General features: G+C 36.4%; 1 protein-coding gene and 1 pseudogene across 4 annotated transcripts in view; one reads left to right on the forward strand and one right to left on the reverse strand.

The window, feature by feature from the left end:
• Parp8 (poly(ADP-ribose) polymerase family member 8) overlaps nucleotides 1–21,397 on the forward strand; it is a 178,175-nt gene that overhangs the window by 69,465 nt on the left and 87,313 nt on the right. The window lies entirely within an intron of this gene.
• Nucleotides 11,804–12,692, reverse strand: LOC124986622 (40S ribosomal protein S2-like; annotated as a pseudogene).

A 21,397-nucleotide genomic window follows, 5' to 3' on the forward strand; every position in this document is an offset into this window, starting at 1 on the left:
TTGAGACAGGGTCTTGTTAAATTGCATAGGGCCTAAGTTGCTGAGGCTGGCTTTGAATTTGCCATTCTCCTGTCTCAGCCTCCTAAATATTCTGTTTTTCCTTCACACAATGGATTATTTGGAGAAACAAAGAGGAAGTTAGAAGACTGAGTAGTCAGTTTTCCAGGCAAAAGATAATGGTGGCTTGAATTGAGGTTAAAAAATTTAAAAAAAGGGAACTGCAGAGCATTTAGCTTCTGATATGGCTGAATGAATCAAGACTGTGTTTTTCAAGGAACTGTGATATAGTCAGATTCAGTTCACGTGTGTTCATAAGAAGCCAATAGTAATACTTCAATGAAAACTTTTTCCAAGTGGCATTTCAGGGTTGGTCTGATCCCCCTGCTTGGGGACCCAGGCCCTTCCAGCTCATCTTTTCCTTAAGGTCAAAATGGTGTTCTTGTTATGGACAAGAAGGAGGAAGGTTGGGGGGAAGAAGAATTCAAATGAAAATCTGCTAGATGGATCTTGGAGGAGGATCTCAGGAACTGTCTTTTGCAGGGTGTTTGTGTTTGTGCCATTTTTACCAGAATTTGACTATATCTCATTCTGTGGAGCAGAGTGGCTTGGAAGCATAGCTGATTCATTGCAAGCTAAACACCAGGTTTACATGGAATAGGGTGTGAATAATACATTGCGGTCAGGAGCAATATCTGCCATACCACCCAACCCCAATACCACAAGGTACTGCATTCCTTGAAATATGTCACACTCTTGAGATGTCTTTCCTCTTTCTTTTTTACTCAGCATAGCTGTTTGGCATGGAATCCTTGAGAATGAAAAAAATGGCATCTCTTCCTCCACACCAAGCTACACTGTGCTGCAAGTCTTTCTGAGCAAAGTGTAGACTAAATAATGATCCCTCGGGAACCCTCAGCCTGGAGCCCTTGTGAAGCCTAGACGCGGCCACACATGGCAGTCCTCTTTCCTTGCTCTAATGTATTGTTTTCTTTAATATCGCTCCAGGTGAAACTTTCCAATAGCAGTGTCCTTGCTCTTGTGAGAAGTCTTTCTCAGTATGATTTTTGTTAGGAGGTTGAGGCAGTGGTTTTTTTCCTGTTTCAAGAATATGCCATTTAAAGACCAATGCATGCAGGAGATTACTTAGTGTTTTTCCCACAGAGGTAGAATTAGCATTTGTAATGCAGCCATGCCTGATGCATGATTTATTGGAACATAAAAAACTGGATGGGTATTTTAGAAACATTAGACTAATTGTGGGTTCTGTCATAGTTGATATATTTTGTAATTTATCACAGCCATACAGCATTGACATAGTTGAGAGAGAGAATATTCAACTCAGTGAATCTTCTTTCCTTTCCATTTTTTTGCTTTTTTTGTAGTTCCAGAAGTTAAGTGCCTGTGACTTCTTAAGTGACCACTGTGTGCCTTCCTTTGTGGCTGACTAGCTCAGATGAGCAGAGTATAGCTGCAGTGGCCTGTACGAATATGGGAAGAAGACTGCTCATATTCTGTAGTTGAATCTCTTTCTCAGCTCAGCTCTTTTTAGATGCTGTCTTTCTTCTTCTTCTTCTTTTTTTTTTGTACCAAGGATTGAACCCAGGAGTACTAAACCATGGAACTGCATTCCCAGCCCTATTATTTTTGAGACAGGCTCTCGCTAAGTTGCTTAGGCCTCACTAAGGCTAGCTTTGAACTTGGGGTCCTTCTGTTTCAGCCTCCCCAGCTGCTGGGATTACAGGCATGCACCTGTATGTCTGGCGTCTTTAGATATTTTTTGAACACAACAATATCTTACACAGCAAGAAAGGATGCATGAATTCATAGAAAAGCTTTCTCCTTAATGAAAGGGTTCTTATTGGTTGGTAAGAAATCTTGCCTTTGTATGTAAAATGTAATGACTTAAACTGCTAAAGATATATTCTCTCTCTTGAGACAGTTTTTGTAAGATACTCCGTTCAACTTTATGTATTTTACATTCCCTGTATATTTAGATAGTGCTCTAAAAATTTTTCTTTGTAATAGTATTAAAAACGTGACTAAGTAGATAAATCAAATTTTATATTCCATGCTTAAGCTGCTCCTTTTTTTTTTTGTTCCTGTCCAATTAAAATACACAACAGTTTTCTTAGTGAATGCTTCAGTGTAGTATTTGAAGGATGAGGGACAGCTGGACTGAACAGTTGTTCATGAGCAAGTTTTTTTTATTACTGAAATCTACTTTAAATTACCTATGTAAACTGAAAACTGAATTTTCTCTGCCTCTGAAAACTGAATTTCTATGGTTTAGGAAAGAGTTTTCAAAGTAATTAAATTTTACAGTAAAACAAATGTATGAGTAATGCTAATGGATATGGTGCCAACTTCTGCGTGTTCACTGAATCTTGCTGTCCTTGAGCACACAGCTAGACTATACTTCCCAGTAGGTCAGATTATCTACCTGAGTTCCAGGAAGTGGAATAAGGGTGAAAATGATCATGAAGATGGTCATGCGATTTCTTGTCCCGTGAAATGCTTCTGTCATCCATGTTCAGTTTTCTGCTCATGTATTGCTTGTAGAGGAACCACACACTTTATCAGATGGTTGAACATGATACTTAGTAAGTCGGGTTCCCCCAGTGATTGTAGAGCATAGTCAATCTCACTTTTCCATATGCTGTGATGTGAAGAAGCAGTCAACCTTGATTGTATTAGCTCCCAAAATCTAAGACTATTATAATATTTACCTTCCTTTATGTAAGAATCGATACTAAAAAGTCTGTTCTTCCCAGGCCCCTTCAGACCATGGAATCCAGTCATGTGATCTGAAGGAAGTACAGATGGTACTTGATGAATGCAGAGTGTTGACTCTAACAGAGGTATTTTGTCAAAATTTTCAGACATGAAGGTTTTATGTGCTTAAAATAAAGATTCTGTGTAGATAACTAGCAAAGCTCTTGCCTAACTCTGCAGTGTAAGGTGAGTTGTATACTCCTCAGGAATGTTTTGGACACCCCAACCTCAAAAATCCATTTCACTTCACTTTAGAGCATGAATATTTCTGTAGCAGATAATTAACTTCAGTAATTGTATTGTTTTATGGCCAGCTTGCTGGAATGATCTGAAATGCATCTTGGCAGCAGTGACCAGTTATCAGATGCCATTTGAAATAATTTACTGATTAAAGAGTTAGTAATTCTTGCCCAGCCTTTTCACTTAATGAATGATAAGTGTTATTTTTGCCTTTTAAATATGATAATAACCTTTTTATACATGCAAGTATTTTTAGTTTAAAAGTAAGCAACAGATTCCTTTCCTTGATGTATTTAATGAAATGATAAATTAAAATTTTAAATTTTGATTCTTTGATTATCTGATGATTTAAAAAACTTAACTTTCTTTAGTGCTCTGAAGTGAAGTCTGGTCTTCACTTCGTTGGGAAGCAGAGGGTAGGTGGCTAGCTTGTTGGAGGTGTTGAGTGTATTCTCTACCAGGAATAGATTGTTCTGTCTTTCAAGATCAAGCTATTTCCTTCTCATGACTTGGAGCGATGATGATGATGATGATTACAGTATGAGTGGGTACCAAAGGCCAGAATAGGCCTTTTCTAGAAGTGCTTATTTTTTCCTTGACTGATTTATATATTTTCTTTGTACAGTTTTTGTTTATGGATCCGTTAGATTCTTGTGTTAGTTTTGACACTTTCTTACTGTGCGATACCAGATAAACCTAAGTGAGAAAAATAAAGGAACACTAGGAAAAATCCCAACAGATTTGTTTTTATTTCTTAATAGATTTTTTAAAATTGCTTTTTAGGAAAACGGGGAAATTTTGTAAATTTTCTATTTAGTCAAAGTTTTTAATTCTTGAGACATTGAAATATTTTTTTTAAATTTACTTAGGATAAATTCTGTTTCCCTTTTAAAATTTAAGTAGGAACTTGAAATCCTCTTGAAGAAATTATTCTTTTCAGGCTAACTCCATCTGTGCAATGACTTGCCTATAAATATTCTTCAGAACCAACTGTAGAAATTCTTGAAAATATGATTGTCTATTCACATTACATGCCCTTGCTTTCTGGTTTTGGAATGAACAAACAAATATAGCTCAGTGAAATTATATTGTAGTGTGAAAATTGATTCTTTACTTTTACCTCCCTTATTAAGCATGCAAATTGCTAACTTTTCAGCAGATGCCTTTAAAATAAATTATGACTAATCAAATGTGTTGCTTTACCTCCTTTTAAATGAAGGTGTTTATCAGCACAGCCAAAGAAAAAAAAATTCAATTTAGTTATTCTTTACTGAAAACAACTGTGATTGGTTTAGGAAAGAATTTGCAGTTACTATGACTTGACGTGTAGTTGAATAAGAATCACAGGTTGTCACAAATTCTGCTCATGACACATGGTAAAATGTTAGATAATTCTTTTCTCTTGTAGCCATCTGTCTATAGTTTATTTATTTTTAATGGAAAAGATTGCAATTTTTAAAAAAAATTTTCAAAATAGCAGTACATACTACATTTTTGCCTGTTATACTCTTAATGTAACATAATTTAATGTTTTTTGTTATAATTATAAGGTATCTCTGAACTGTTAGATGTATAGTAGCTTATTACCAGTTAAATAAATGTAACTAATTTTCATAAACCATCTTACATAATGTTTGTGTATGTACTAGCTTGAGTTAAATGCTGACTAATTTCTAAAGTAAAAAAGAAACAATCAGTGAATTTTACATCTATTTATATTTTTAACAAGACACATTCAAAAAATTTTTGTTTTGCTCCTCATTGTTAATGTGTTGGCCAAGTATCACTTCCTGAGATGTATTCATGTGCATCCACGGCATATTTATGAAATTCAAACATCATTTTGTGTTTACTGCTAATATGTCTAAAATTAAAGAAAATTAGTGGGCTAAATCATGCAAGTTAAAAGGTACTCTATTAATTTATTAATTATTGGATGTGGCAGGAGTTTACCATGGTTGTCGTAGTACACCACACCATGCGAGGACAAGTGTCTTCAGTTTAGTTAAATTGCAATAGCAGTAGATTTGCCAGATCTTAAATTAGTCTTTGGAAATGTAGTCAGGGTGCTCTTGACTGTTAGTTTTTGTATTTTAAAATGGCACTGCTAATGTTGGCATTATCAGTTTGTAAGCAGTAAGGTTTTAAATAGTATACAAAGCTACTTCTTCTAATTCTGTGCACCTATATGCAAGATTCCCTGTAAGTCAAGACTGAAGAAGCATCCCTGAGAGCAGAGCTGTTTATGCTATGCCACCTACTCCTATGGTATTTTGATGCCTCATTTTCAAAAGCTGACAATTTGATTGCCTTACATGTGATTATTCCACAGCTATGCTATGTTGCTCCAAGTTGCCCTCCTCCTAGCTTTTCTTAAAAAAAAAAAAAAAAAAAAAAAAAAAATTCTTAGCTGTGTGTTAGATAGACCTGGGTTTGAAGCTTCTCTTTTATTTCCTTTGTAGCTTAGTGAGTGACTTTGGGAGTTTTTCTAGACTTGGGAATCTTTTCCCTCATTTGTATAGTAATAGTGAATTTATGTTGTTTTAGTAAGCGGTATAATTGCTTTTTTCATAAATAGGGTTTAGTAAAAATCTATTAAATGGATGTGATCTGACTACTTTTTTGATTTAGTCTGCTTTTCAAGTTTTAGTTCTTTTCCAGTTTTATAAATATATTTTTATTGATATGAGTACTTCAGTTTTGATATAAGATCCTGAGAGGGGAAGCTGATTTTTCTTGTTTAACCACCTTGATTAGCATCACTAACCACTGTAAAGTATATTATATATTGCCAGTGATGTCTTGGTTAAAAAAATCCCCTGGGAACAGAACCGTATTTAATAAAGTTGGCATGGGTGCAACAATGACTGAGAGTTCCCTCACCATCCTGCAAGAAAACCCACATAGGAGCTGTTTTGCACATTGGTTTCATGTAGACTTGTTGGCTCCTTACTTTTGTCTGAGAAGGGCAGAAAACGTGCAGGCAGATCACATGCAAGTCCAGAGGGGCTTGTGGATCTCATTTACTGTAGTCCCTTCCCAACGGGCAGAAACTAGCCCCTCTGCTTGCCCAAAAGGTTAAGAGTCCTTTTTTTGGAGAGGAGGGTGAAAAAGCATGGAGGGAAGTCGCATCTTAGCATAACACATCCCTCTGTTTCCTATAGTATTTCTTTTTGTGGAAATCCCCAAATATGTCATTAGAAACTACTGTCTCATTTGAAGATTTGGTAATCCTGTGCTATACAGTAAGAATGGCATTTGCAGTCCTAAATCAAAACCATCTGAGATTTCTCAGAGTTTCTGAGGTTTGTGAGAGAAATTACAACCCCTTTGTGTAGTAGTGTTTCCGGAGTGACAGTGTATAGCTCAAATAACACCTTTGGGTCATCATGTTACCTTTGGCCTGCACCTCTCAGTAGAGCTATAGTATTTTTGTGACTCCTCCTACCCCTTTTTCTAGATGAACATTTGAGACACCTCCTTGTACAAACAGCTTCACGCACATTTAGATGGTCCTGAGTCAGATCTGGCTCTTGGTGCCAGATGCTCCCTTCAGCTGTTGGAGTGCACCACAGTCCCACACGCTGGCTTCCCACCCATCCCCAGCATCCTTTGACCTTGGAAAAATGAATGTTGACCCACTCCAGCTTGGTCCCTCTTTTCATGTTATTTTGTTGTTTAGGTATTGTGTCAAATGCTTCAACCTGACTTTTGGTCAAGGTGGATGTGAACTGTTTTTCAAAACTAAAATAGTTCAGGTAATCACTTTATTTGTAGGCTTGTTTTCAGTTCAACTACATGTGTTAAGGCCATTTGTGGTGTGTGCATCCCACTTTTTAGGGGCTACAGATGCACAGAGGAATAAAATGCAGTCTGTGCCCACACAGAGGTTTAAGTTCTAATTTGGAATTTAGGCTAACAAATGAAAAATTTTGAAGAACAAATGTGGGGAAATTAGATTCTTGAATTCTTTTCTTTTCTTCTTCTATACATCTTTGCCTGATTATCACTTTTTGAAGGACAGTTTCACCATAACCCTTGGTAAATCTTTTGCTGTTATTTTATGCTCTGATTTATGGTGTAGTTTTCCTTAAGGGCATTAATAACAATTGTAATTTTTTAAAACTGGCTGATATTTTGTGTTTTCCTTCCCCACTAGAAACTGACAGAGTTTAGGGCCCTGACTGACTCTTTTATTCACCAGTTGTGGGGGCACAGAGTAGGTCTTCAGTAGTGATTTTCTCTGTGATTTATTGAGTGAATAGATGAGTCCTGCTCATTAGTGGCTGTTGATAGCTCGATAGCTCTGAGTTGAGTTTCTTCTTGCTTTCATCCTACATGTGTCATTTCTTCCGAGGGCTTCGTGTTTATCATATTTATAAACCTTCTCAAGTGTGCTTGTGAAAGATCACCTTCTTTGTATAGTAGTTCAGTCATGACAGGATAACCATTTTGAAGAGCTTCCCCAGAGTCCCTTGCGTGACTGCTGGGGAGGGGCAGGGAGGTGCATATTTGAGGAGGAGGGTCTTGGCTGCATCCTGGCAGACATTGCCAGCAGCCATTAGTTTTGTGTCATTTTTCCAAGTGGAAGTAAATTAGGCTGTGTTTTCCTTTCAATTCTAATGAATATTTCTAAGCCATTATCCTGTTTTCTCTATTAAATGGCAACATTCAGTAAGAAGCTTTGTTTCAGAATTATTAGATATCAGAGTCAGTATAGAATGACTTCAAATAATTTTTATATTTTTTTGTGAATCTGCTAAAAATGATTCTATTTATTTTAACGTTTTGAGTTTTGATAAAATTTTCAGTATTACTGTATATTTCCTTAGGATGTTTTAAAATTGACCCTTTTTTTCCTTTATGATATTCCAAGTGCAATTTAATTGATGGTTATGTCAGCTTCACCTTTGCAGTTTATCAGTCTATTTGTATGCCAGACCCTTGTTTTCATAGGAATCCTATTTTCAAAATTAAATTCCTATAGTTTTCTCACTTTCTGAGGATTACAGACTTTTTTGGCACCCAAGTGAGACTTTCAGTTATTCCCAGAAAGTTGCCTTTCCTTTTCTGAGTCTCATGAACAGAACTACCTCTCAAAGTATACTGCTTTAACAACCATGGACCGAGATTAAAATGACTTTAAACAAGGTCATCTTTTGTTATAGGAAGTCTGCTTCAATAACCAATCACTTTGCAGAATTAAAGCCAAATAAAATTAGTGTTTCCTTTTACAAAAGTTACTTTGGTAAGAAAACAATATCCAGAGAAAAAACTTTTTCTTCACATTTGACAGTTAAATGCATTTTTAGGACTGGTTTAAATTGTGACTTAACCATGAACTGTTGTCATGTATCTCCAAATATTTTTTAATCAAACAAAGAAACCTAAGTTCCACACCAACTGCTGTGTGACTTCGGGTAAACTGATAGAACATTCTGGGAAAAGCCTGCAAAATAAGAGGAATAGATAACATGGTGCATTTTATAACTGTAATTCTATGAGTCATATAAGAGTAAATTTTATTTCTCCTTGCAGTCCAAAAAGCTTACTCTTTCTGAATTATTTTCTTCAGCTGGGTATGAATATCTCCTGCAGGCATCTTTCATCCATCTCTTGCAGATTAGCTGTCTCAAATGTTTTTCCTTCACTTTCTTACCGATAAATTTCGACTTCTTCTTGACACTGATGACAACTTAAGTATTCTTCTTGTCACCTTGCAGACTTTAAACATAAAAATACTCATTGGTTTTAAAAGGAAAAAAAGTATATAGTACAACCATTAAGATAGACCTTGAAACCACATTTCCTATCTATCTTTTATTAAATGTGCGTTGTCTGAACAGAATTTGTTTAATGCAGAATGCAAGAAAGAAGCTCTGTGCATTTGAGATCAACCAGATTTTAAATGCTTAAAATGAGCACATGCAGAAATATATTGACTAAGGTATTAAAAAGTGGTTTTGCTTTCATAATATTAGTAAATTAGGGCAAGCAACTGGTGTTTTTTCTTTTCTAAAATTTTAGTATATAAAAAAAGTAGGAAATTTAAGAATTCTTAGCTTAGATGGTAAAGAGTATTTTAACTAGATTTTCTTTTAGCTGAGTTTTATCAGGTTTTAAATTTGTTTATCTATGTAATTTTATAAATGTCAAACCAATTTTCATTTCTTGTAAAAAGCTGGTGTGAACAAATTGAGTTTATATGCTGATTATTAACTGGTACTTCCTTTGAGATATTTATTTAGTGCAAAAAAATCACAGATATTTCTGTTATATATATTAAGTGATTTCCTTTAAAAATTTCACAATATGAGGGTTTTTTTTTTTTTTTTTAAACAATGATGATCAAAGGTGACGCATAACAGATAAAAACGATTGCTACCTAAACTTAGGCAGACTGTTTAGAAGACTCTGTAGGGAAGTAAACTGTGAGGAGGGTTACCCAACTGGGCTGGACTCATCTGTGGCAGTGCTTTTATGGGTAGACTGTATTCAGAAATACTTGAGTAAGAAAGATAAGGTCTTTCCCAAAGCAGTTAGAAGTTCCTTGCCATAGCAAAGCTCAGTGTGAAAAATCACCAAAGGCCAAGCACCAGCGAGGAAATGTCAGGAATCCTGACTCTGCAGTGGTTCCATGTGGAGCTAAATGAGTGTCTTTGAATTTATGCTTTTTTTTTTTTTTTGGGGTACTAGATATTGAACCCAGGGGACTTAACCACTAAGACACATCCCCCAGCCCTTTTTATTTTTTTTATTTTGAGACAGGGTCTTGTCCAGTTGCTTAGGGCTTGGCTTAGTTGCTAAGGCTGTTCTTGAACTTGCTGTCCTCCTGCTTCAGCCTCCTGAGCTGCTGTGCACTGCTGTGCCTGGCAAATTTATGCTTCTCCATCTGTAAGTAAAGGGGAGGTTCCAGAATGATTTCTTTCTTTTGTTCCAGCTTACCCACTGAAATTAAGATCATAAAATATCTTTTTTTTTTTTCCCCATTTCCAAAACTTTTTATGCTTTGGTTGGCCTTCAGAGAGTGAAATTAAAACAAAACTTATTCCATTTTGAATTTCTTTTTTTCAGTTGTTTTCATTTTTGCTTTTTATTCCAAAAGAATGAGGATGTTGGTCGGTTGAACTTCAGTGAAAATGCAAAATATGAAATTCGCAGGAGTGTTTACTTACTGGTACAGACCTGGCTCCTGTACATCTAGAAATTCTGGTAGAGTTCCTTCATTTATTTATATGCTAAAGAAGATGTGTTTCTGGTAACCTGAATAAACAATCAGAACACAGCATTTTGTTATTTCCATTGTAAAGATGCACATTCATCCCAGTCTTAGTATGAGGAGAGGTGTTCATTGTTCCTCTGGGTACAGTCACTGGGAAAGCATAAGGTACAGGATTCAAGTCTTAGGTTTGTATTTATTGATTTCCTACTATAATGAATTATAATTTGCTCCATTACAGAACTTGGCCTTGTGAGTCATCTTTTAGATAATACATTTTGAAATGTTTTAGATTGGGTATAATTATCCAGTATTTCTGAATCCCACATCTCTAAAAATTGAAACAATCACTTTGTAAATTTGAACCAAACATATCTAGTGACAAAAAGATCTAACATGAAATTATTCATCTTTTGTTTTAAGTCATATAATGGGAACATTTATACATATCCTTGCAGATATAATAATTTTTTTAAATGACAAGGGTTCTCTGAGGTTTTTGTGTACAGTAGGCATTCTGTTATCTTTCTAAAATATGAAAAATCTTTCTGAATTTTGAAAGACATGTGACCCCTTGGTTTTGGATCAAAGATTTATGGTAGTCATATCAGAGATCTGCAAAATGGTAATTTTATCATCATTAATTCTATCTTAAGAACATTGGTTTCTTATTCATTATTGCTATCAGTGGAAATAAAATATTGTACAATAAAAAATGCTCCTAAGAAAGGTTGAAATTAGAATCTGGAGAATTAAACTACCTCCATATGAGGGAGAACCTTTAACACAAAATATATGATAGTGTTTATCCATAGAACTTTGCATATTACTTGTAATTTTTAAAACCAATTTTATGTTTAACTTATACATACAAACACTTCTATAATGATTTATGAAAAAAATGGTTAAAAGAAATTCTGAATAGAAATAGTAGATATGCAGGCTGATTTGCATAAAAAACTAATTAAAGCACTGCTTTGGAAACATTCTGTATTTTACTGAGTTATTTGGTTTTGAAAACAAAATAGTAAAAGTATTTTAATGATATACAATAACTTTGACTCAGCAGATTGTATCTTCTTTTTTTTTTAAGTACAGGAAATGAAACTGTGAATAGTTTTCACAAAATAATGCTGTCTTGTTTCTGATCTGTGGTCATAGACGACTGATTTAAAATAGTGAAAAACATACTTCTGACATAGATGCTGCTTGTCTGACTTCGTGACAGACGGGGGCTTTAAAAAAAAAAGAGAGAGAGAGAGAAATGTGGAGTAACTCCAGTACTTGGCGCGTGTGCGTGTGTTTGGTTTTTGTACCGTGGATTGAACCCAGGGGTGCTTAACTGCTGGGCCACATCCCCAGTTCTTTTAATGTTTAATTATTTTAAATTTAGAGACAGAGTCTTGCTAAATAGCTTAGGATCTCGCTAAGTTGCCGAGACTGGCTTTGAACTAGCCATCCTCTTGCCTCAGCCTCTCAAGTCTCTGGAATTACAGGCATTTGTCCCCATGCTCAGCTATAAAGTGTTTTTTTTTTTTTCAGGTTTCATTCACTTTATTTATTTATTTTTTCTTGTATAAAAACTCTTATGTTGTAGCTACAGCTGGAGCCTGGGTCCTCTGTACAGAGACTCTGGTGTGGGTTTTCACAAGATGGTCAGTGAATTCCTGATAGGGAGACTTGGTGAACACAGTTTCTTTCCAGAGATCGGGAGTCAAATAGCTGTATGTCTTGGAGATGGCATCAAAGGTGGCCTTAGCGAAATTGCCCAAGGTGGCAGTGCAACCCCTGGCAGAAGTATAGCAGTCATCAATACCAGCCATCATCAGCAGCTTCTTGGGCACAGGGGCTGAGACAATGCCAATACCTCTGGGAGCAGGGATGAGCCGCACCAGCACAGAACCACAACGTCCAGTCACCTTGCAAGGAACAGTGTGAGGCTTGCCAATCTTGGTCCCCCAGTAGCCTCGCCGCACTGGAGAGCTTGGCCAGGATGATGGCCCCCTCGGATAGCAGTGGCTACCTCCTTGGAGCACTTTACTCCCAGTCCAACATGACCATTGTAGTCCCCGATAGCTACAAATGCCTTAAACCTGGTCCGCTGGCCAGCACGAGTCTGCTTCTGTACAGGCATGATCTTCAAAACCTCATCCTTGAGTGACGCCCCCAGGAAAAAGTCGATGATCTCAGACTCCTTGATAGGCAAGGAAAAGAGGTAGATCTCCTCCAAGGACTTGATCTTCATGTCCTTGACCAGGCGGCCCAGCTTGGTGACCGGGATCCACTACTTGTCTTCGGCCTTGCCTCCACGAGCGCCGCGGCCTCAGCCCTGACCCCGACCCCGGCCTCAGCCGCGGCCTCGCAGACTGCTGCCGAAGCCTCCGCAGAAGCCGCCGTGGCCACCCATTCCGGGGCCCCTGGGCCCTCCGGGCCCTCTGGCTGCACCGGCGTCATCCGCCATTTGGTGTTTTCCCAGAGAAGAAGCTATAAAGTGGTTTTTTAAAAGAACTCATAAAATGATTCCTTGATTGACTTTAACTTAATATTCGTATTTTATAATAAGTCAGTTTTTAAAAGATGTTAAGCTATAGATAGCAGTATTTCCATCTAGGTCTCTAAAATATACTCAAGGTTACCGAATAATTTAGAAAATGGCTCATCAATTATGGATTCACATCCTCACTGTAAGGAATCCCACAAAAACCACGCCGGACATGGGAAATCACATAAGGGAGTTTATTAAGCAAACAGAGTGTCTCCCTGCAGGGTAAGAGAGTAAATGCGAGGAAAAGAGAAAGGAAAGAGAAAGGGCGCGCGCTAGAGAGAGTGGAAAAGTGAGGAGGATAGAAAAAGTGAATAGGAGAGAGAGAAGCAAGAGAAAAGATGGCGGGGTAGCTACCGTGAAGCAGTTGAATTCCGCTGGGCTAACAGGGGACCAATAACAGAGAAGGATACTTGCAAGCTGACTGATGAACCAATAGCTAGCTAGGATGTTCACAGACTCACAGTAGTTGGGAGGCGGGGAAATGGCTCAACGGAAAGGGGGGGGAGCAGCTTTGTACATTATACTCACAATTAATTTGTTGTATCTAAAAGAGCACTTTGTTAATATCTATGGTAGAACCTAATTTCTTATCATTGTAATCTATCTTCTCTTGTCATGTGAGCCTTCATTTTAATGTTCGGTGTGATTACTTATTTTCCTAACAAGTCAGATTCCCTACAGTTGCCTGCAGAACTGGTTCTTACAGTTGTTCACCTTTTCCTTAGATCTATCTACTTAACCAAATTCTGGAATGTTCTCAAATACTGTACACTTTTCCTTCAAAACAACAAAAAGTTTCCTTGCTTACAAGGCCTTGTTTATGTAGAATTTCCTTATTTTCCCTACATTCTAAACAGTAACTTGACAACTTTTACTAAAGGAGAAGATAAATTTAAGTGACATAGGTAGTTATAAATAATATTTTCATGACTTAGGAGTGCCCTTGGTTCAGTCCCCAGCACGGGGGCTGGGGCACAACTGGAAGCATTCAAAAAATCCTATAGCCTATGATTTAATCATATTAAATATAAATATGTTGAAAAGACTGGTATTGACTTTTAACACTGAGCTGCTTTTTCCTTTTTGATGGGAGGTTTATTTCAGATCCCAATTGAATCCTCTGCTTCTTCCTTGGTACTCAGGAAATCCAAAACATTTTATCAGGGATCTGGGGCTGGACAGTCACAGGAGGGAAATGTTACCTCTTTGCCTCCTTTTGTGGCTCACTGACCCTTTTAAGAAAAGAGGAAGAGAAGGAATGTCTTGCGTAAGGAATGATATTGATGTGGATTGACAGTTCCTCATTTGGGGCCGTCACTGGAGGATTAAATCATGACAATCACACGTTGCCCTTTGTGATAACAGAGGGCAATAATTATGTAGGTGAATGGTTTGCTGAAAATCACTGAATCATTTCAAACAAAGCAATTTGTCAGTAATATAGCTGTTGTTATGTAAAATTGAGTTTCTTTCTGTATTTGTTAGAACTTTGCAATTTTCACCCAAGTTGCCAGTGTCCCCAGGATGGCTGGTATATGTTTTTCTGTCTCAGATTGACTGGTCAAATAAATGTGATCCATCCTGGGTAAGAGTGGAGGGGTGCTGTCTTGCGCTTTGCTTTTCTTTTCATTCTGTGCCCTAAGAAATTTCTTCATTGAATTATCTGGAGATAGAGGTGTGTTTTATTTTTAGAAATAGAGAAGTGACTTTCCTTGGGTGTTGGAGTTTTCCCGTTTTCTTCAGTGAATTCTTAATGCTTAAAATCAAGGATACTAACACATACATTTATAACCTAACCATGCATTGCCTAGAATAGAAAGCCGAGGCAGTGCGGTACTTTTGCCCAACCTAAAATTTAGACTTAAGAAACAAGGTTAATATGCAGAATCAAGTACTAGATAAACCTGTATTCTGGAACCTCAGTATTTTTAGTCTCATTATAACATATTGCTGTAATAGAAATCCATCCTTGACAAAAGGGTATGTGGTAGCTGGAAAGACATTTTTTTATAAGCTAAATTGATGGATGCTTCTCTTGTGTGGAAATACTACCTGAACAGAATGTATTATGTAATTTATTTTAAACTTATTTGCATGGTCTACAAATATTGTCTTTTCAAGACTTTGAAGTGCCCTTAGCTGTTTGTTCAGATTTTATAATCAATGTTGCAAATATCAGGTGTAATATTTTCATGATTTTTGGGAATGTTGAATTGACGGATTGAATTCCCCATGTGTAATGGATAAATAGACACAGTGACTCCTTTGTTTTCATTTTATATTATATAGTACAATAAAATTCTACTACAGTGATTTATTTCATACAGAAACAGTAAAGACCAAATTATGTTCTTTCACATTATATGTTTAAAATTCATTCCTGTGAAAGACAAGTGTATTCATCTCTTTTAAAATTAGAATAAACAGACTTAATTAAATTTAGACTTTAATTGGTTTTATCTTGGATAAGACATAAAATAATTTTAATCTACCATTATTTAATAGTCATTCAATATATCAATATACATGGCAAGGAAGCTAGTCAAAAGTATATATATATGAATAGCTCCTAAATATATCATGCATTTAGAACACCTTAAATTTAAGATAAAATGTGTATATTGAGTATCTGGAGCTATAGCAGCAAATAAGATATATAGATATTAGATTTAGTGGGGAAAACAACATTAATCTTCAAGTCTTTCAAGTTACAACTGTGAAAAATGTTTCATAAAGCTTTATAATAGGGCCCTAAGGAAGTGTTTGGTAATGGGATTTACCTTTCTCTGGGTAAAGTTAGTCAGTGTGGGGTAGAAGCTGAGAGGGAGGGCTTAAGAAAGTGGCAATGTAAATTAATATCTGAAGGATGAGTGAATGAGTCCACAAGACGGGTTTTCCACATTTTGTTAGTGAATGAACTATCATTTGAATCAGAGTATAGTGTTTGAATAGTTTTTCTCTTTGAGTATACTTGATCACCATTAGTAAAGTTTATTCCAGAAAAATCAGAAAGAAAAGGAAAACGAATACCACCAGCAATAGCAATGAACCAAGAACCTTTCTCCCTGCCACCACCACTCCTAAGCCCTGTACCAGTAAGTCCATATGGAGAGTGATTTGTGATGTGGTGATACATATCCTGGAAAGGCTTTTCTGTGTGTATGTATGCATTTGTATAAACAGAAGTGGGGTTATGACCTCATGAGATTAGTGTTGTGACTTCTTATTGATCTTAGCATCTTTTTTTTTTTTTTTTTTAATAGATAGGTAGAATGCCTCTATTTGTTTTATGCAGTACTAAGGATACCAATACCTCACACATGCTAGGCAAGCACTCTGCTACTGAGCTACAGTCCCAGCCCCTTGACCTTAGCATCTTAGTAATGGTTTCTGCTATTTGACCAATCCTGATTTGTAAACATTTTAGTTAATATATAACTTCAAAACCCAGAAATATTTGTCTCTACTGTATTTATAAGGTTGACTTAATCAGTTTAGCACCTAAATTAGTCTGAAATGAGACATTCATTTATGAATTTTAGGGTTTTGCTTGTGTTTCAGTACTAATACTTGTTCAAAGGAGAGTTGGAAGTCAACATTCAGTTACCTAGATATATATATTCTTTAGCAGGCAGATTCATTTGTAATGACATGAACAGGGATCATTTGTATTAAAACCAGTTTTTTCCAGCTTATGCCCAGCATTGCAGTGGAAAAATACCCCAAATTTTCTTAGTTCTTTTTCAGATTTTTTACCTTTTCCTTTGAGTCCCTATTTTGTGATCATAAATATGTTTTAAAAGTAATTCTTTTTCACTTCTCTCTTCCCACATTTGCATTGGTGCATTGTCAAAAGCAATTCTTCATTAAACAAACTTCAGTGAGAGTGAAAAGGAGCCCTGCAGGCCTCCTGGAGTTTTCAAATTTCGAACTCTGAGCTACTGAGTAGCTGTTAAGAATGGCCCTGTAAGATTAAGTTCTCTCCCTGACTTTTCTTAGGAAATCTTTGATTGAACTTTTAAAAACTTCTGTCATTTGCTTCTCTGCTGCTAGAAAAACAAAACTAGGAATCACTGTCTATTAGTTTTTACCTTTGGAAGCACCATACAGTTGGGTCCTTTTTTGTCTTACTGATGCTCCTCCAAAATTTGTAAGTTGCTTCTCTTGCTACATTCTTCACCCCTGGTTTATTCTGGGAACATACCGTGTAGTTATTAGGTCAGCCTTCCTGGGAGGAGTTTAATTTCACACCTAAAGTCATTCCTGTCTCTTCATAATTGCTCATCATTTCTGATTAACTGAAATTGGTCTTCAAATGTGATACTCTAGAGATAGCCTTGAATAAATCAATTTGTCCAATACTGTTCTTGTAAAGAGAAAGACAATCTTACTGAATCTATGAAAACAGCTAGATTGCAATGAGAACATCACTAGGAGTTCTGAATTCTGTTAATCAGGGAGAATCAGATGATATTTCATGTTTCATTTTAGTTTATAAAAGCTGTGTCCACAAAATTCATAAATATAGCTCAAAAAGAAGAAAGATAAAGGGCTTCTTTGTATATCCATTAGAAAATAGAATATTAAGAAAATGTCAATAATTTCTAAACGAGTAACCTCGCCAGTTCATTCAATCCCATGTAATTCTTATTTCATTGGATCTGGGATCAGTGGTCCACTTTCTGCCTCCCCATGAAAAATCTGCACATTAGTGTTCAATTTCAACATATATTCAAAAGTGGTGTTATAATTATAGCTGTTTTGACACCTTTCCTTAGGTCAAACCAAATACATGGCTATCTTGGATGTTTATAATTGAAGCATGTAGTTAGGTATTCCCTGACAGAAGATTGAATTGCATTTGCTAAATAAATATTAATCATTTAACTTTGTGGTCAAAATATGTCAAATTTAAGCATAGTACCCATGTTTTCAATAGTATGCTTTCACATTAATCTTGTGAGAACAAAACATTTTTCAAAGACTTATTGAGTAGGGAAAGGCTAATTGATTTGAATCAGTTCTTGGAAGTACAGTTGTGGAGTCTGACACTAGTACCACTCCATTGCTAAGTGGCCCTACTTCCCAGAGGCTGGAGTCCAAAGAACAACAAACAAGAGAAACAGTGAATGGAGTTAAGGTTTCCAAATCCCCCTTTACATACATATAATATTTAAACAAAATAATAAATCGGGGCCTGTCAAAGAATAAAATAAATAGCCTATAATCACTAGGTAGAAATACTAACTTGCAAAGAAAATGACCTTATCTTTGGCAAGCAGAGAAATAATAAAAGTTGGGCACTTGTGTTTTTTCATGTGCAACTTTTATACTTGAAATTTTTTCTTTAAAAATTTTTAACTTCTAAATACCAGTTAACTCTAAATAAATCATGAATACATTCTGTTAATTAGGCAAGGATTATAAAACTAGATCAAAGCTATGTGTTTACACTTAGTTTTTAATTTAAATTATGCATATTAAATGTCCATAACATTAGGATGATTTCAGTTATATGAGGCAAATATATTTCATGCTAACTTAAACAGTAAAAGGAAAGTTATTTGCTCATGTAAAACATTCATAGTGAGATTTAGGTGTACTTTGATCAGGGCCCTGTCTCTGAGATGTTTTAATAAGCTTCACCCTTTTCCGTGTCAGGGACGTCCTTAGACCATCTTTCTCAAGGGTGTTAGAAGGGCACAAGTGAAAACTAGCGCCCTGTGCTTCCTTGTTCACTTGGAGGAGGAGAAGTAGTAGCTAGTGACTCTTTGCACAACCATTACTCAAAGTCCCAGCTTTCTTCTGAATGGACCACTCTGAACCAATGACTGAAGCCGAAGTGTGGAACAGTTTGGGTAGCCTGCCACCACAGAAAGGGCATCCATTTTTCTGATTGACTTACAATCACCTCTCCTCTCCCACATGGGAGAGGGCATCCTCTGCTGACCTGAGGACTTCTCTGTGAAGCAGGTAGGGCAGAGAGAACAGATACCGAGGGGACCTTATGGATGAGAGGTTGTGATTTGTTTGGCTTCTGTTCTTTCAGTAATTTTGGGAGGGAGCATTTGAGAAATCATTTTCAGTGATAACCTCTTCTCACTACAAATGCTGCTTTTTTCTACGTACCATCTTCCACATGATCCTCTTGACAGTACTAAGAAGTAGATATTAACTCAACGAATTAGCAGCAGGGTGATAAGCAAATTCAGTTTTTTCAGTTTCACATAGCTATAAAAAATGCAGAACTCAATCCAGTCTTGCCCTGTTTAGAGTTCTTATTTTTTTCTCTTGTGTTCTTCAGGTTTTAAACTAGTTCATATTTCTAAAATAATTTTGTGAGGAAGTTGCCAAAATTATCCTGGGAAGAAAACAGGTGCTTTCTGCTTTCATAGATTTAGTAGGGGAAGCAAATGTGAATAAGTTTTGCAGATGGGTATGTAATTACAAATTGTGTAACTGCTCTGTAGTAAGCTCTGATCAGGTCTAGGACTGTGCATGGGAAGGCTTTTTCTAGGAGTTAACACTCGAGTTGGAACCCGAAGGGTAAAGGTAGATTGAGTGGGTGAAACAATACAGAGAAGGAATCCCAGGCAGAGTGAGCAGGGCATGCTCCAGGACCCAGTGGAGTCTTTTTTTGTTGGAGCAGAGGGTAAATGCAGAGCAGTATTAGACAATGATGTCAGACAGGCATGGTCCTCCAGGGTCTTCACAAGAATTCAATCTATATACCACAAATATTTGAGAAAGTCACTGAGATGGCATTGTACTATCTATTGTAGTTATTGCTCTGAATATTTATAGTGTTTTCTTAGCACATGTTTTCTTGCCTCAATAAAGCCTTACTTCAGCTATAGAATTATTCAGTCCTGAATAGGATATTTTTCAGTCTTCATATGCAGTGTGATTCACTTGTAGCAGATTTAAACTTTTTTTGGAATCATTTGTAACTTGAACTCAGATATAAAACATAGAAGCTAAAGGCCTGTTAACGTTGGTGAATAGTCATCAAAAGAATATTAAATTAGTTCTAACTGCAAAGAATGCAAAGTCCAATTTTGGGGGAAGAACTATGGAAATAATATTTACATAATTAATTTACTGAAGGTGTTGGTGTTTGGTGATTTGACATGTTCTATCTACCATTTGTGTTCTAATGAAATAGTGTCTCTAATTTTTCATTGTGATTAAAGAATGAGAGAAATAGAATTTTATGCTATTGACTCTTGATTGAGACTAAGGCAGAATAAAAGAAAAAATTTTGTTCACTTAAAATAACACAAAGCATGCATCAGTGTTACTCATCAGACTTAGTTCTCTCACATTCAATCTTTTTTTTTGTGTGTGGTGCTGGGGATCGAACCCAGGGCCTGTGCTTGCTAGGCATGCTTTCTACCAACTAAGCTGTCTCCAGCCCCCACGTTCTTGTTGAGAAGATGACTTATTTAGAAGTCTAAGCATTTGAACTGTGGTGTAATAATTAAGCACAGGATTTGCTGACTTGGCCTCTTGCCTAAAAAAAACAAAAACAGGAAAAAATTACTTTAGATTTTGTTATTTCACTTGTTAGAATAACTTTAAAATAACTTAAAGTTATCAGTACGTTTTGGAAATAGGAACATATATTATTGAGAAACTAAACATTTGTTGGGCAAGAATCTTTGGTAAAGGGCAACAGATTGTTTCATTGACGAGAAAGAGGTGTTGCTCTTCTGCTTCCCTTGTGTTTGTGTTGAATGGCTGTGAGAGAGGGCAGGTTAGATATCTCTGCACAGTTTCATTCAAGGTTTGAATTAAAGTATGTTTATTCCATGCTGTGGAATATGTGATGTTGCAACAGATTCCTAATCAAATACTTTACATACCAGTCTGCTTTTTCGTTGAGAACTAATGCTCCTTCCCCTACAATTTCAAGATGTGAGTGGGGTAAATAAATACTTTCAACTGTAATGCACTTCTGACAAGAAAATTATTAGTCACTTTGAAATGCTAATGTTTCTAGTCTTTCATTAGAAAACAGTTGGCATTTCCGTTTTCTTTGGAACCTAGCAGAAATCTTGCACTCTGGTGTCAGGGCTGTGAATTCTAGCTCACATATTAGGATGGTAACAATGCACCCATCACCCTCTTTATGTAGTGAAATTAAAAAATCGAGAACACATATAACTTGGCCATTAGTCACAAAAGGCTTGTGAAGAGAATGTGACGGGAGAGCCTGAAACTCACTGTCCCTGGAGGAATGAACACCCAGTGAACTGTTGTTGGGCACAAGCTTTTGCTTGTAGTTACCAAGTTTTTAAAGACTGTTACAGAAGGAAGTATCCTCTCAAGGAGTGTCATGGTAGTTGCGCTCAAGTAATTTTTTTTTACCACATTTTTTTTTTTTTATTATTGTAAACAAATGGGATACATGTTGTTTCTCTGTACATGGCATAAAGGCATGCCATTTGTGTAATCATAAATTATGTAATAGGGTAATGTTGTTTGATTCATTCTGTTATTTTTTCCCTTCCCCCCCACCCCTCCCACCCCTCTTTTCCCTCTATACAGTCCTTCCTTCCTCCATTCTTGCCCCCCTCTCTAACCCTAACTCTAACCCTAACACTAACCCCTCCCACCCC

The sequence above is a fragment of the Sciurus carolinensis genome, chromosome 6, assembly GCF_902686445.1.
Source record: "Sciurus carolinensis chromosome 6, mSciCar1.2, whole genome shotgun sequence".
Taxonomy (NCBI): Eukaryota; Metazoa; Chordata; class Mammalia; order Rodentia; family Sciuridae; genus Sciurus; species Sciurus carolinensis.